The sequence below is a fragment of the Mytilus californianus genome, unplaced genomic scaffold (assembly GCF_021869535.1).
Source record: "Mytilus californianus isolate M0D057914Y unplaced genomic scaffold, xbMytCali1.0.p SCAF_8, whole genome shotgun sequence".
Taxonomy (NCBI): domain Eukaryota; kingdom Metazoa; phylum Mollusca; class Bivalvia; order Mytilida; family Mytilidae; genus Mytilus; species Mytilus californianus.
In genome coordinates, this window is record NW_026262734.1 from 72,172,663 (window position 1) to 72,184,877 (window position 12,215).

At 30.9% G+C, this 12,215-nt stretch overlaps 1 long non-coding RNA gene across 1 annotated transcript; it reads left to right on the plus strand.

The window, feature by feature from the left end:
• The first annotated feature begins 10,451 nt into the window (after nucleotides 1–10,451).
• Nucleotides 10,452–11,507, plus strand: LOC127712446 (uncharacterized). Its single transcript, XR_007987075.1, has 2 exons — nucleotides 10,452–10,645; nucleotides 11,367–11,507. It is a non-coding gene; the product is annotated as an uncharacterized LOC127712446 (long non-coding RNA).
• Nucleotides 11,508–12,215: the final 708 nt, after the last annotated feature.

Sequence of the window (12,215 nt, forward strand, 5' to 3'; positions counted from 1 at the left end):
TCAACTTTCGTTTTCAACATTCGATTTTCAACTTTCAACATTCGTTTTCATCATTCAACATTCGTTTTCAACATTCAACATTCGTTTTCAACATTCGATATAACATTCAACATTCTTTTTCAACATTTAACATTCGTTTTCAACATTCGATTTTCAACTTTCAACATTCGTTTTCAACATTCAACATTCGTTTTCAACATTCAACATTCGTTTTCAACATTCGATTTTTAAATTTCAACATTCGTTTTCAACATTCAACATTCGTTTTCAATATTCAACATTCGTTTTCAATATTCGATTTTCAACTTTCAACATTCGTTTTCAACATTCAACATTCGTTTTCCACATCAAACATTCATTCTTTTTCAACATTTAACATTCGTTTTCAACATTCAATTTTCAATTTTCAACATTCGTTTTCAACATTCAACATTCGTTTTCAACATTCAACATTCGTTTTCAACATTCGATTTGTAACTTTCAACATTCGTTTTCAACATTCGTTTTCAACATTCAACATTTGTTTTCAACATTCAACATTCGTTTTCAACATTAAACATTCGTTTTCAACATTCAACATTCGTTTTCAACATTCGATTTTCAACTTTCAACATTCGTTTTCATTATTCGACATTCGTTTTCAACATTCGTTTTCAACATTCAACATTCGATTTCAACATTCGATTTTAAACATTCAACATTCTTTTTCAACATTCAACATTCGTTTTCAACATCCGATTTTCAACTTTCAAAATTCGTTTTCAACATTCAACATTCGTTTTCAACATTCAACATTCGTTTTCAACATTCAACATTCGTTTTCAATATTCGATTTTCAACTTTCAACATTCAACATTCGTTTTCAACATTCGATTTTCAACTTTCAACATTCGTTTTCAACATTCAACATTCGTTTTCAACATTCGATTTTCAACATTCAACATTCGTTTTAAACATTCAACATTCGATTTTCAACTTTCAACATTCGTTTTCAACATTCAACATTCGTTTTCAACATTCGATTTTCAACTTTCAACATTCGTTTTCAACATTCAACACTCGTTTTCAACATTCAACATTCAATTTCAACATTCGATTTTCAACATTCAACATTCGTTTTCAACTTTCGATTTTCAACTTTCAACATTCGTTTTCAACATTCAACATTCGTTTTCAAAATTGGTTTTCAACATTCAAAATTCGTTTTCAACATTCGATTAGAAATAGTTTGTTTTTTTATTCTGTCTTGTTCTGTTGCATCATCAGCATATTGGTAAACTGGAATACTTTTGAATAGTGGATTCTGATTCGCAGCATAATCAGTGTTTCTATGATGTTGGCAGTGTTTTGTCATACGTTTCTAATATACATGATATATATGAAATGTCAAAATGTCATTGATGTCTATACAGAAGAAACAAGTAAATACCTGATGACAATTTGTTAGTTCCTGGCAACTTATGCCATTCATTATACTATGAATACATAGTTCGTCACTTCAAACCAATGTCCGTGAATTCTGTGTATTCAGATTAACCACGATTTTAAATTTAAACGAAGTGAAAATTTTCAATGAGTTTTTATATAGACCTTTGAAAAAACAACGAAATTTTCTATAAAACCAGGTTTAATCCACTATTATCTACATAAGAAAAAGTCTGTACCAATTCAAATATGACAGTTGTTATCCATTCGTTTGATGTGTTTGAGATTTTGATTTTCAATTTGCCATTTGCTTAGAGACTTTTCGTTTTGGATTTTGGTATTTTTGTTATGTTAATTTTTATTTATACACAAAAAAGTAATATTTCCTTTAACCACAAAAAGTGGTACACACGAAAATAATTAATCCACAGTATATGACAATATAGTATTTTGGTCATTTAGATTTCACTTCTATAAAATTCCGATTTACGCCATAGATGTTCTGACAAGGGAACGTACTTAAGACAAATATGAAAAAAAAATTAAATGTAGTTATAAAACTACATTTCTATTTTACAATTAAACTAATTAAAAAGAAAGTATGGAAAAACAGATTAAACTTTATTTCCGTGTTATTTTTTTCTGTTATATTGGCAATACTGTTCCATGTCCCTTTTCTTACCATGTGCGTTTTTCACAACTAGTGTGATAACAACTTTTTTTGCGTCTTGAAGTTAACCAAGTCGGTGTTGTGGAAAAAGTATCCAGTCCTGTATTTCAAGAATACTAGCTGTTAGAATAATTTAGAAATGAATTTGGCAATGTATATAAGATTCTGCGAACCATGTGATCTTTATTGCTTTGGAACTGTGCTACTTGCATATCACGGTCTTGGTTTGTTTAACTCTGAAATATGTATCTATCTATGTTATAAGTCGTGATAAGTTTACACTTAACATGTATATGTGAGTAATCATCTTCGTCGCCTAGCTTTTCAATTTTTCACATTTACTACTTTTTGATGTTTTCAATATCCTTAACGATGTCCTTTGATCTTCATTATATAAAGTTCATACATTTCCAACTTTAACATATTAAGTTATGATAAGTGGTATGCTATTATATTGTATGAATGCCATTTTTTGCTAAATTATTGTTGTCGTTAAAACGATTGATTGTAAACTTAAAAACATCTGTTAGTGTGTCTACTTTCATTAGATAGTTGTTTTGTGCCTTATACAAATCAAATGAATCCATACAAGATCATTATACTTAATCGATTTCAGATGTTGTCAGTATCCCATGTAAAGGGTGAGTTGCGGCCTCGCTAAGAAGGACACACAACAATAATGTTATTTTGAATTATTCTTTAATATAGAAATGACGAGTAAGTCAATAAAAGAAATTAAATACCCATGAAACGTACCCTATTCTATTCAGTTTTCTGAAAAATATACTGCAGTTTAAGGCCCAACACAGTTTAAAAACAAATACTTGCTAACATCCGTGTTACTGGTAGCGTGTCAATAGTTGTCTCATTAACAGTAATACCATATCTTATTTTTTCTCTTTATATTGTTGAACTCTTTTATTTTATTGGTCGGTCATAGAACAAATACATATTCGAGGGCAATTTTATATATAAATGCATATTTCCTATGGATATTCACTTGGAAAATGTTTAAGACAATTTTCATCTTTAGCTTGCTGCTCTTATCATAACCTTTAATTTAGAAATCATTATAATACTTCATCATGTTAAGCAGGTCACACATTTCGTTTCAGAGGCTTCCAAAACAAAGAAATTCGTACGATTGTGGTGCCTATATTTGTAAATACGCAAGACAAATGACTTGTGGAAAGATATTGATGGAGGAGCTATATTTTTTACATAAATATTGCAGGACTAAAGAGAAAAAAATCCACGAAATGTTCATATTGTATATGTCCTGTTATTTCTTAATGTTTTCTATATTAATGATTGTTTATACTGGACCTTATCAGGTATTGCCAAGTGTTGCGCTCAATAATGAAGCTTACTCTCGAACTCGAACACAATATTCGTCAAAGCTAAAATTCGATTAGATATAGTACGGTGTAGTTAGGTGCGAAACTGCTGTGAACAATCATAATTTATCATAGAATGCATAGAGTTGTCCTACTAAAGGCGGAATAAAATCAGAAAGAATGACAAGCAAATAGTGACACGCCAATATTATTAATTATACAACTTATTCCTTCAAATAAAATGAAATCCTGCATGACATAAGTACTAACGGTGCTAAGACGTTCTATGATGTGTTTTGGGACCTGGTTGAACGGTTGAACGTCAGAAGGCAGTGCAAAAAGAGCACATCAAAAGCATTGACAATGACCTATGGTGGCAAGGTTTGGTCTCCAAATCGTCATTGTGTCCTTGTCAGTTAGACAATTATGTATCATTCGTTTCATTATTGATTTTCCGCCAAGAACAAATAAATGTCGTTTTATTGTTGTTATTTTTTTCCTAACTTTATCAGCAATATCCAGAACACGCCCAATTATGGAGTATACATTTTTCAACTAATACGGTGTTCACTGGCTTGCAGCTGCTACTTAAACTTTGTAAAACGTCATCAGAGGATGAAATTAATGAGCCAAGCTTTGTCAAAGAACGTATTGCCCTTTTTCTCAAAAATTTCTTTTGATAGTACCACGACCTATTAGATAAATAGTATGTGTCTACTTCACAAAAACTACAAGATGGTCTTGAGTTATAGATTCTCGGTGCTGAAGTTATGCTTTGTTTTATTCTACTTTAGTTCCTCGTTATTTGTCATCGTGTTTTTATGTATCTATTGGTCATATACCTTTTCAGGTGACTCGGCTTTGATGCATCCCGTTATCAGGTGTTTTACTATTTAACTTTGGACATTCCTAGTGCAGATTGGTCATGATGTGCTATTCGGACACAAAGGGTTCAGTATTATTTCTATTTTGTTTTTCACTCTAGTTTTTGTATTTTCTTTTATTTTGCTTTAGCGAGCAAACTTGACAGTTGTTTTACAATTGTTCCGTGATTGATATATGTAGCGTTATTATTTTTTTTAGTTTTGAGGACTTCCCCTTTTCTGACTCGGTATTTTTGCTATACTTTCTTTAAAAAGTTATATGAAACTTCCAATTTGAAGAAGAAAGTTTGATATGTTTTATATACTTGTATTGCAAAGTTTTACTAAAATGTCATGACTTATTTGTCACGTTTTTCACGGGTTTCTTTGTTTATTTCTTATCAATGTCACGATCCGGTTAACATCTGCAAGAAACTTGAAAGGTAATAAGCTTGCGAGGAACAATCACTGAATAGAACCACCTCGGGGCATTATGTTTACGGTCCTTCCGTCCATTCGTTCGTTCGTTCATCTGTCCCGCTTCATGTTACAGTTTTTGGTCATGGTAGTTTTTGATGAAGTCCAATCAAATTAAAACATATTACACATGTTTTCTATGATATGATCTTTCTTATTTTAATGCCAAATCAGAGTTTTGAACCAATTTCACGGTCCACGGAACATAGAAAATGATAGTGCCCGCTTCCGGTTAAAGTTTTTGGTCAAGGTAGTTTTTGGTGAAGTTGATGTCCAATCAATTTGAAACTAAATACACATGTTCAATATGATATGATGGTTCTAAAACGAATGTTGAAAGTTGAAAATCGAATGTTGAAAACGAATGTTGAATGTTAAAAACGAATGATGAAAGTTGAAAATCGAATGTTGAAAACAAATACTGAATGTTGAAAACGAATGTTGAATGTTGAAAACGAATGTTGAAAAGGAATTTTGAATGTTGGATATCGAATGTTGAATGTTGAAAACGAATGTTGAAAATTGAAAATCGAATGTTGAAAACGAATGTTGAATGTTGAAAACAAATGTTGAATGTTGAAAACGGATGTTGAATGTTGAAAATCGAATGTTGAAAACGAATGTTGAATGTTGAAAACGAATGTTGAATGTTGAAAACGAATGTTGAAAATTGAAAATCGAATGTTGAAAACGAATGTTGAATGTTGAAAACGAATGCTGAATGTTGAAAACGGATGTTGAATGTTGAAAATCGAATGTTGAAAACGAATGTTGAATGTTGAAAATCGAATGTTGAAAACGAATGTTGAATGTTGAAAACGAATGTTGAATGTTGAAAACGAATGTTCAATGTTCAAAACGAAAGATGAATGCTGAAAACGAATGTTGAATGTTCAAAACGAATGTTGAATATTGAAAATCGAATGTTGAAAACAAATGTTGAATGTTGAAAACTAATGTTGAATGTTAAAAACGAATGTTGAAAGTTGAAAATCGAATGTTGGAAACGAATGTTGAATGTTGAAAACGAATGTTGAATGTTGAAAACGAATGTTGAATGTTGAAAACGAATGTTGAAAGTTGAAAATTGAATGTTGAAAACGAATGTTGAATATGGAAAACGAATGTTGAATGTTGAAATCGAATGTTGAATGTTGAAAACGAATGTTGAAAGGTTAAAATAGAATGTTGAAAACGAATGTTGAATGTTGAAAACGAATGTTGAATGTTGAAAACGAATGTTGAAAGTTGAAAATTGAATGTTGAAAACGAATGTTGAATGTTGAAAACGAATGTTGAATGTTGAAAACGAATGTTGAAAGTTGAAAATTGAATGTTGAAAACGAATGTTGAATGTTGAAAACGAATGTTGAATGTTGAAAACGAATGTTGAAAGTTGAAAATCGAATGTTGAAAACGAATGTGGAATGTGGAAACGAATGTTGAATGTTGAAAACGATTGTTGAATGTTGAAAACGAATGTTGAATGCTGAAAATCGAATGTTGAAAACGAAGTTGAAAATCGAATGTTGAAATCGAATGTTGAATGTTGAAAACGAATGTTGAATGTTGAAAACGGATGTTGAAAGTTGAAAGCGAATGTTGAAAACGAATGTTGAATGTTGAAAACGAATGCTGAATGTTAAAAACGAATGTTGAATGTTGAAAACGAATGTTGAAAGTTGAAAATCGAATGTTGAAAACGAGTGTTGAATTTGAAAACGAATGTTGAAAATTGAAAATCGAATGTTGAAAACGAATGTTGAATGTCGAAAACGAATGTTGAATGTTGAAAACGGATGTTGAATATTGAAAATCGAATGTTGAAAACGAATGTTGAATGTGGAAAATCGAATGTTGAAAACGAATGTTGAATGTTCAAAACGAATGTTGAATGTTCAAAACGAATGTTGAATGTTGAAAACGAATGTTGAAAACGAATGTTGAATGTTGAAAACAAATGTTGAATGTTGAAAACGGATGTTGAATGTTGAAAATCGAATGTTGAAAACGAATGTTGAATGTTGAAAACGAATGTTGAAAATAGAAAATCGAATGTTGAAAACGAATGTTGAATGTTGAAAACGAATATTGAATGTTGAAAACGGATGTTGAATGTTGAAAATCGAATGTTGAAAACGAATGTTGAATGTTGAAAATCGAATGTTGAAAACGAATATTGAATGTTGAAAATCGAATGTTGAAAACGAATGTTGAATGTTGAAAACGAATATTTAATGTTGAAAACGAATGTTGAATGTTGAAAACGAATGTTCAATGTTCAAAACGAAAGTTGAATGTTGAAAACGAATGTTGAATGTTCAAAACGAATGTTGAATGTTGAAAATCGAATGTTGAAAACGAATGTTGAATGTTGAAAACTAATGTTGAATGTTGAAAACGAATGATGAAAGTTGAAAATCGAATGTTGGAAACGAATGTTGAATGTTGAAAACGAATGTTGAATGTTTAAAACGAATGTTGAATGTTGAAAACGAATGTTGAAAGTTGAAAATTGAATGTTGAAAACGAAAGTTGAATATGGAAAACGAATGTTGAATGTTGAAAACGAATGTTGAATGTTGAAAACGAATGTTGAATGTTGAAAACGAATGTTGAATGTTGAAAATCGAATGTTGAAAGTTGAAAATTGAATGTTGAAAACGAATGTTGAATGTTGAAAACGAATGTTGAATGTTAAAAACGAATGTTGAATGTTGAAAACGAATGTTGAAAGTTGAAAGTTGAATGTTTAAAACGAATGTTGAATGTTGAAAACGAATGTTGAATGTTGAAAGCGAATGTTGAATGTCGAAAACGATATTGAATGTTGAATATCGAATGTTGAAAACAAATGTTGAATGTTGAAAACGAATGTTGAAAGTTGAAAATCGAATGTTGAAAACGAATGTGGAATGTGGGAAACGAATGTTGAATGTTGAAAACGAATGTTGAATGTTGAAAACGAATGTTGAATGTTGAAAATCGAATGTTGAATGTTGAAAATCGAATGTTGAAAACGAAGTTGAAAATCGAATGTTGAAATCGAATGTTGAATGTTGAAAACGAATGTTGAATGTTGAAAACGAATGTTGAAAGTTGAAAGTCGAATGTTGAATGTTGAAAACGAATGTTGAATGTTGAAAATCGAATGTTGAAAGTTGAAAATTGAATGTTGAAAACGAATGTTGAATGTTGAAAACGAATGTTGAATGTTAAAAACGAATGTTGAATGTTGAAAACGAATGTTGAAAGTTGAAAGTTGAATGTTTAAAACGAATGTTGAATGTTGAAAACGAATGTTGAATGTTGAAAGCGAATGTTGAATGTCGAAAACGATATTGAATGTTGAATATCGAATGTTGAAAACAAATGTTGAATGTTGAAAACGAATGTTGAAAGTTGAAAATCGAATGTTGAAAACGAATGTGGAATGTGGGAAACGAATGTTGAATGTTGAAAACGAATGTTGAATGTTGAAAACGAATGTTGAATGTTGAAAATCGAATGTTGAATGTTGAAAATCGAATGTTGAAAACGAAGTTGAAAATCGAATGTTGAAATCGAATGTTGAATGTTGAAAACGAATGTTGAATGTTGAAAACGAATGTTGAAAGTTGAAAGTCGAATGTTGAAAGTTGAAAGTCGAATGTTGAAAACGAATGTTGAATGTTGAAAACGAATGTTGAATGTTAAAAACGAATGTTGAATGTTGAAAACGAATGTTGAAAGTTGAAAATCGAATGTTGAAAACGAATGTTGAATTTGAAAACGAATGTTGAAAATTGAAAATCGAATATTGAAAACGAATGTTGAATGTCGAAAACGAATGTTGAATGTTGAAAACGGATGTTGAATATTGAAAATCGAATGTTGAAAACGAATGTTGAATGTGGAAAATCGAATGTTGAATGTTCAAAACGAATGTTGAATGTTGAAAACGAATGTTGAATGTTGAAAACGAATGTTGAATATTGAAAACGAATGTTGAAAATTGAAAATCGAATATTGAAAACGAATGTTGAATGTTGATAACGAATGTTGAAAGTTCAATGTTGAAAACGAATGTTGAATGATGAAAAAGAATGTTGAATGTTGAAAATCGAATGTTGAAAACGAATGTTGAATGTTGAAATCGAATGTTGAATGTTGAAAATGAATGAAACATCCCCCCCCCCCCCCCAAAAAAAAATTGAATGTTGAATGTTGAATATTGAACCAACTTGACATCCGTCAATCTGATGAACGTTGATAGACTTTTGTTAAATTTAATTGTCAAATGTTATCAATATACATTTGTTTTCGTAAGGGAGGAGGAGGGTAGCGGACTGGTGTTGTGGTCTCCCTTGGACAGTGTCGTTATTTAACTTTAACTGATGTATATTTGATTTAATGTTTAATCATGACATTTGCATTTTTCGTGTTTATTGTTGCAGATACATCAATTTGATAGACATTTAAGTTTGCAGACTTTATTTATGAAATTTATCGTTTGTCTTAAGGGGGAATGTGGCAGACAGTATTATTATGTAATTGTTATTTCCCTATAAATTTCATATTTCTTTATTTAATGATTTACATGATGCTTATTCAGTACATATTTGTTAAAATTGAATAGCTATTGCTATTTTGAATTCATTGGTTAAAGATATTTATTTATATTCTAAAGTTTAGTATTTGCATTGTCGCCAAACATTTATTACCTTCTTCGGAAAACTTATATATTTTATATAACTGGTTTGAAATTATTATGTTGAATTGTCTGAGGACTGACGTTCAGTCCAACCTAGGAAAGCCGTGCTTTCCAATCACCGTTTAAGGTTAGTGCATATTTGCCTTCTTAATACGGGTAAATATTGAAGTCATTGAATGCTCAATTTCTCTACTTTTGGGTTACATAATAAAAGTTGTATTTGTTGATTAAATTATATATTGTTTTCACTGTTTTTGGTTTTCATTTACATAGATATTTATATAGCGCTTTTACATTTGGCATTCATCGTCTCCGTTTAATCAGTTCACAAACTAGAACAAGCTGTGGTCCGCATCCCCGAATCTCCAGCAGAATTGCTCCTGCTACAATAGATCTAATATCTTAATATTTGAAGTGAGAAAAATGCAAGTAAAGTTAAGCTACTGATAAATATTTTCAATATGGTGGACGGGGTCAGATTATTAAAAGTCTTTGTAAAGGCAACTTTGTATATATTATACTAACAAAAAATAAACTTAATAAAATGCAACTTAAATGACAAGAGTACACATGTTGAAATGTCTCGCCTGCTTTTCTTACAATGATAAAATTTCATATTGTACACTAAATAAAGTTGCATATTGCATATACTCAGATACTGTAAGCCACATCAGAGACATATAATACAATATGTCTCTGGCCACATTAACCGAGAAACAGACCTGATTACCAAAATTGAACATTGACTAAATTAATGAACCATCGGAAAATGAGGTCTAGGTCAGATGAACCCTACCAGACAGACATGTTCACCTTACAATCATTCCATACAACAAATATAGTTGACCAATTGCTTACAGTATCTGCTAAAAGGACAAAACCATGAAAACTTAACATTGACCAATGATACATGAAAATGAGCAGAGGTCAGGTTCAGATGAAACCTGCCAGTTGGACATGTTCACCGTTCAATCATTCCATACACCTGAGACTACTATAACACAGAGATTGGTCACTTCCCGTACTGACCAGTCAAATAGTAATTAATTGTAAGTCTTCGATCACGTGACTCGGCACGTGACTCGCAATGATTGACAAGAAGGATTCGACCGCCATTTTTGACAGCGAAAGAGAAAATAATAATTAACAAATGTGGATTTATAAAGAGTGTTATGTTCCGGTAAGTGTGAATATAAGATTTGACATGTTCATAAATGTTGGTTTATAAGCACTTTAAATAAAATAAGTGCAGTTATAGACTTGAATTTACCGACCAAACCGGAAAGTAACCTCGAGTTATTACCAGTCCGTGGGACAGGGTCAATGAGCAACTCACCCATAACTTACATTCAGATGACCAATCTGTTTTCCGGATAATGTATGTGCAAGCCTTAGTAATTAACCGATGTAATGATGTAAAATTTGTAATTATATGAAATTCCAATTTTTCTGTATCAGTAAGTTCCCGCTGCAGAACTGAGAAACACACGAGACAAGTTGCACACACACAACATGAGGTATGATAGGTGAATTTGTATTGTTAGTGAAAGAAATTTAGATTTATATTTGGTTCCCTTGATAATATATATGCAGTCTATACATGCTAGTATAATAATACTATGCAATGAAAATGTGTCACCATGTGAAATACCAGTACACCATGAGTTCCTAAATAGACGTATTTTTTTTAAATAATTGACCCAAACATGATGTAAAAAGTACATGCACCTTTGGTCTGCATCCTTTATCAGTTTAACTATTTTGATCCATATTGACATGTTTGGTCAATTACTGCTGAGTCTCAAGTCTCAGATTACTGTCTTAAAAATTAATGAATTGCCTATGCTATAAACTTGACAAACATTATTTCTTTTTATTTATTAATATATTCTTTATTGTAGGAATACCCCCAGAAAGAAATCACGCATTAGAAGAAGGGAGAAGTACTACAGGAGAAAATGACTTTTTTTAGTATTTTTTTTAATTTCATTGAATTTGTCATGCTTGTCTTACATGGAGAAATAAATATTTAAGTCTTTGAATATACATTTTTATTATTATATACATTAAAACTAAGACAGGAATGCAGAAATTCACTACATTGTGTAACACGCTCAGTTTGGATAACAGTTCAATGAAAGAAAAAAAACAAGTAACCACACATCTTTATATATTAAAGGAATAGCCACTTGAAGCAAACTTTTGCAAAGGAGATTTTTATATATTTTTGCTAATGATCATCAGACAACTCCTTTAGTGTTATAGTAGTCTCAGCATACACCAAATATAGTTGACCAATTGCTTATAGTATCTAAGATACAGACTTGACCACAAAATTTAAACATTAATCACTGATCCATGAAATGAGGTCGAGGTCAGTTGAACCATGTCTGATGGATAAGTAGACCTAGCAAGCATCCCATATACCAAATCTCATAATAAGGAAGTATTTCACATGACAAAACAACTCAAAATAAGGAAGTATTTCACATGACAAACAACTCAACACATTTTTAAGCAGTCGCTGAACGATGAAAATGACTCGGAGGTCAACAACAATCGACATATGACAGACAGAAACTTCATAACATAAGGCATGTACATACAAGGTATGAAGCATCGAGGTCTTTCTAAATTTCATTGCAGTAAAAAATTTCTGAGTCATAAACATATATCTTGAATATTATAGAATATTTTGGAAACTTGAGGTTACATGGTTACTAAAGCTTGTACACAGGTAAAAAAGGGGT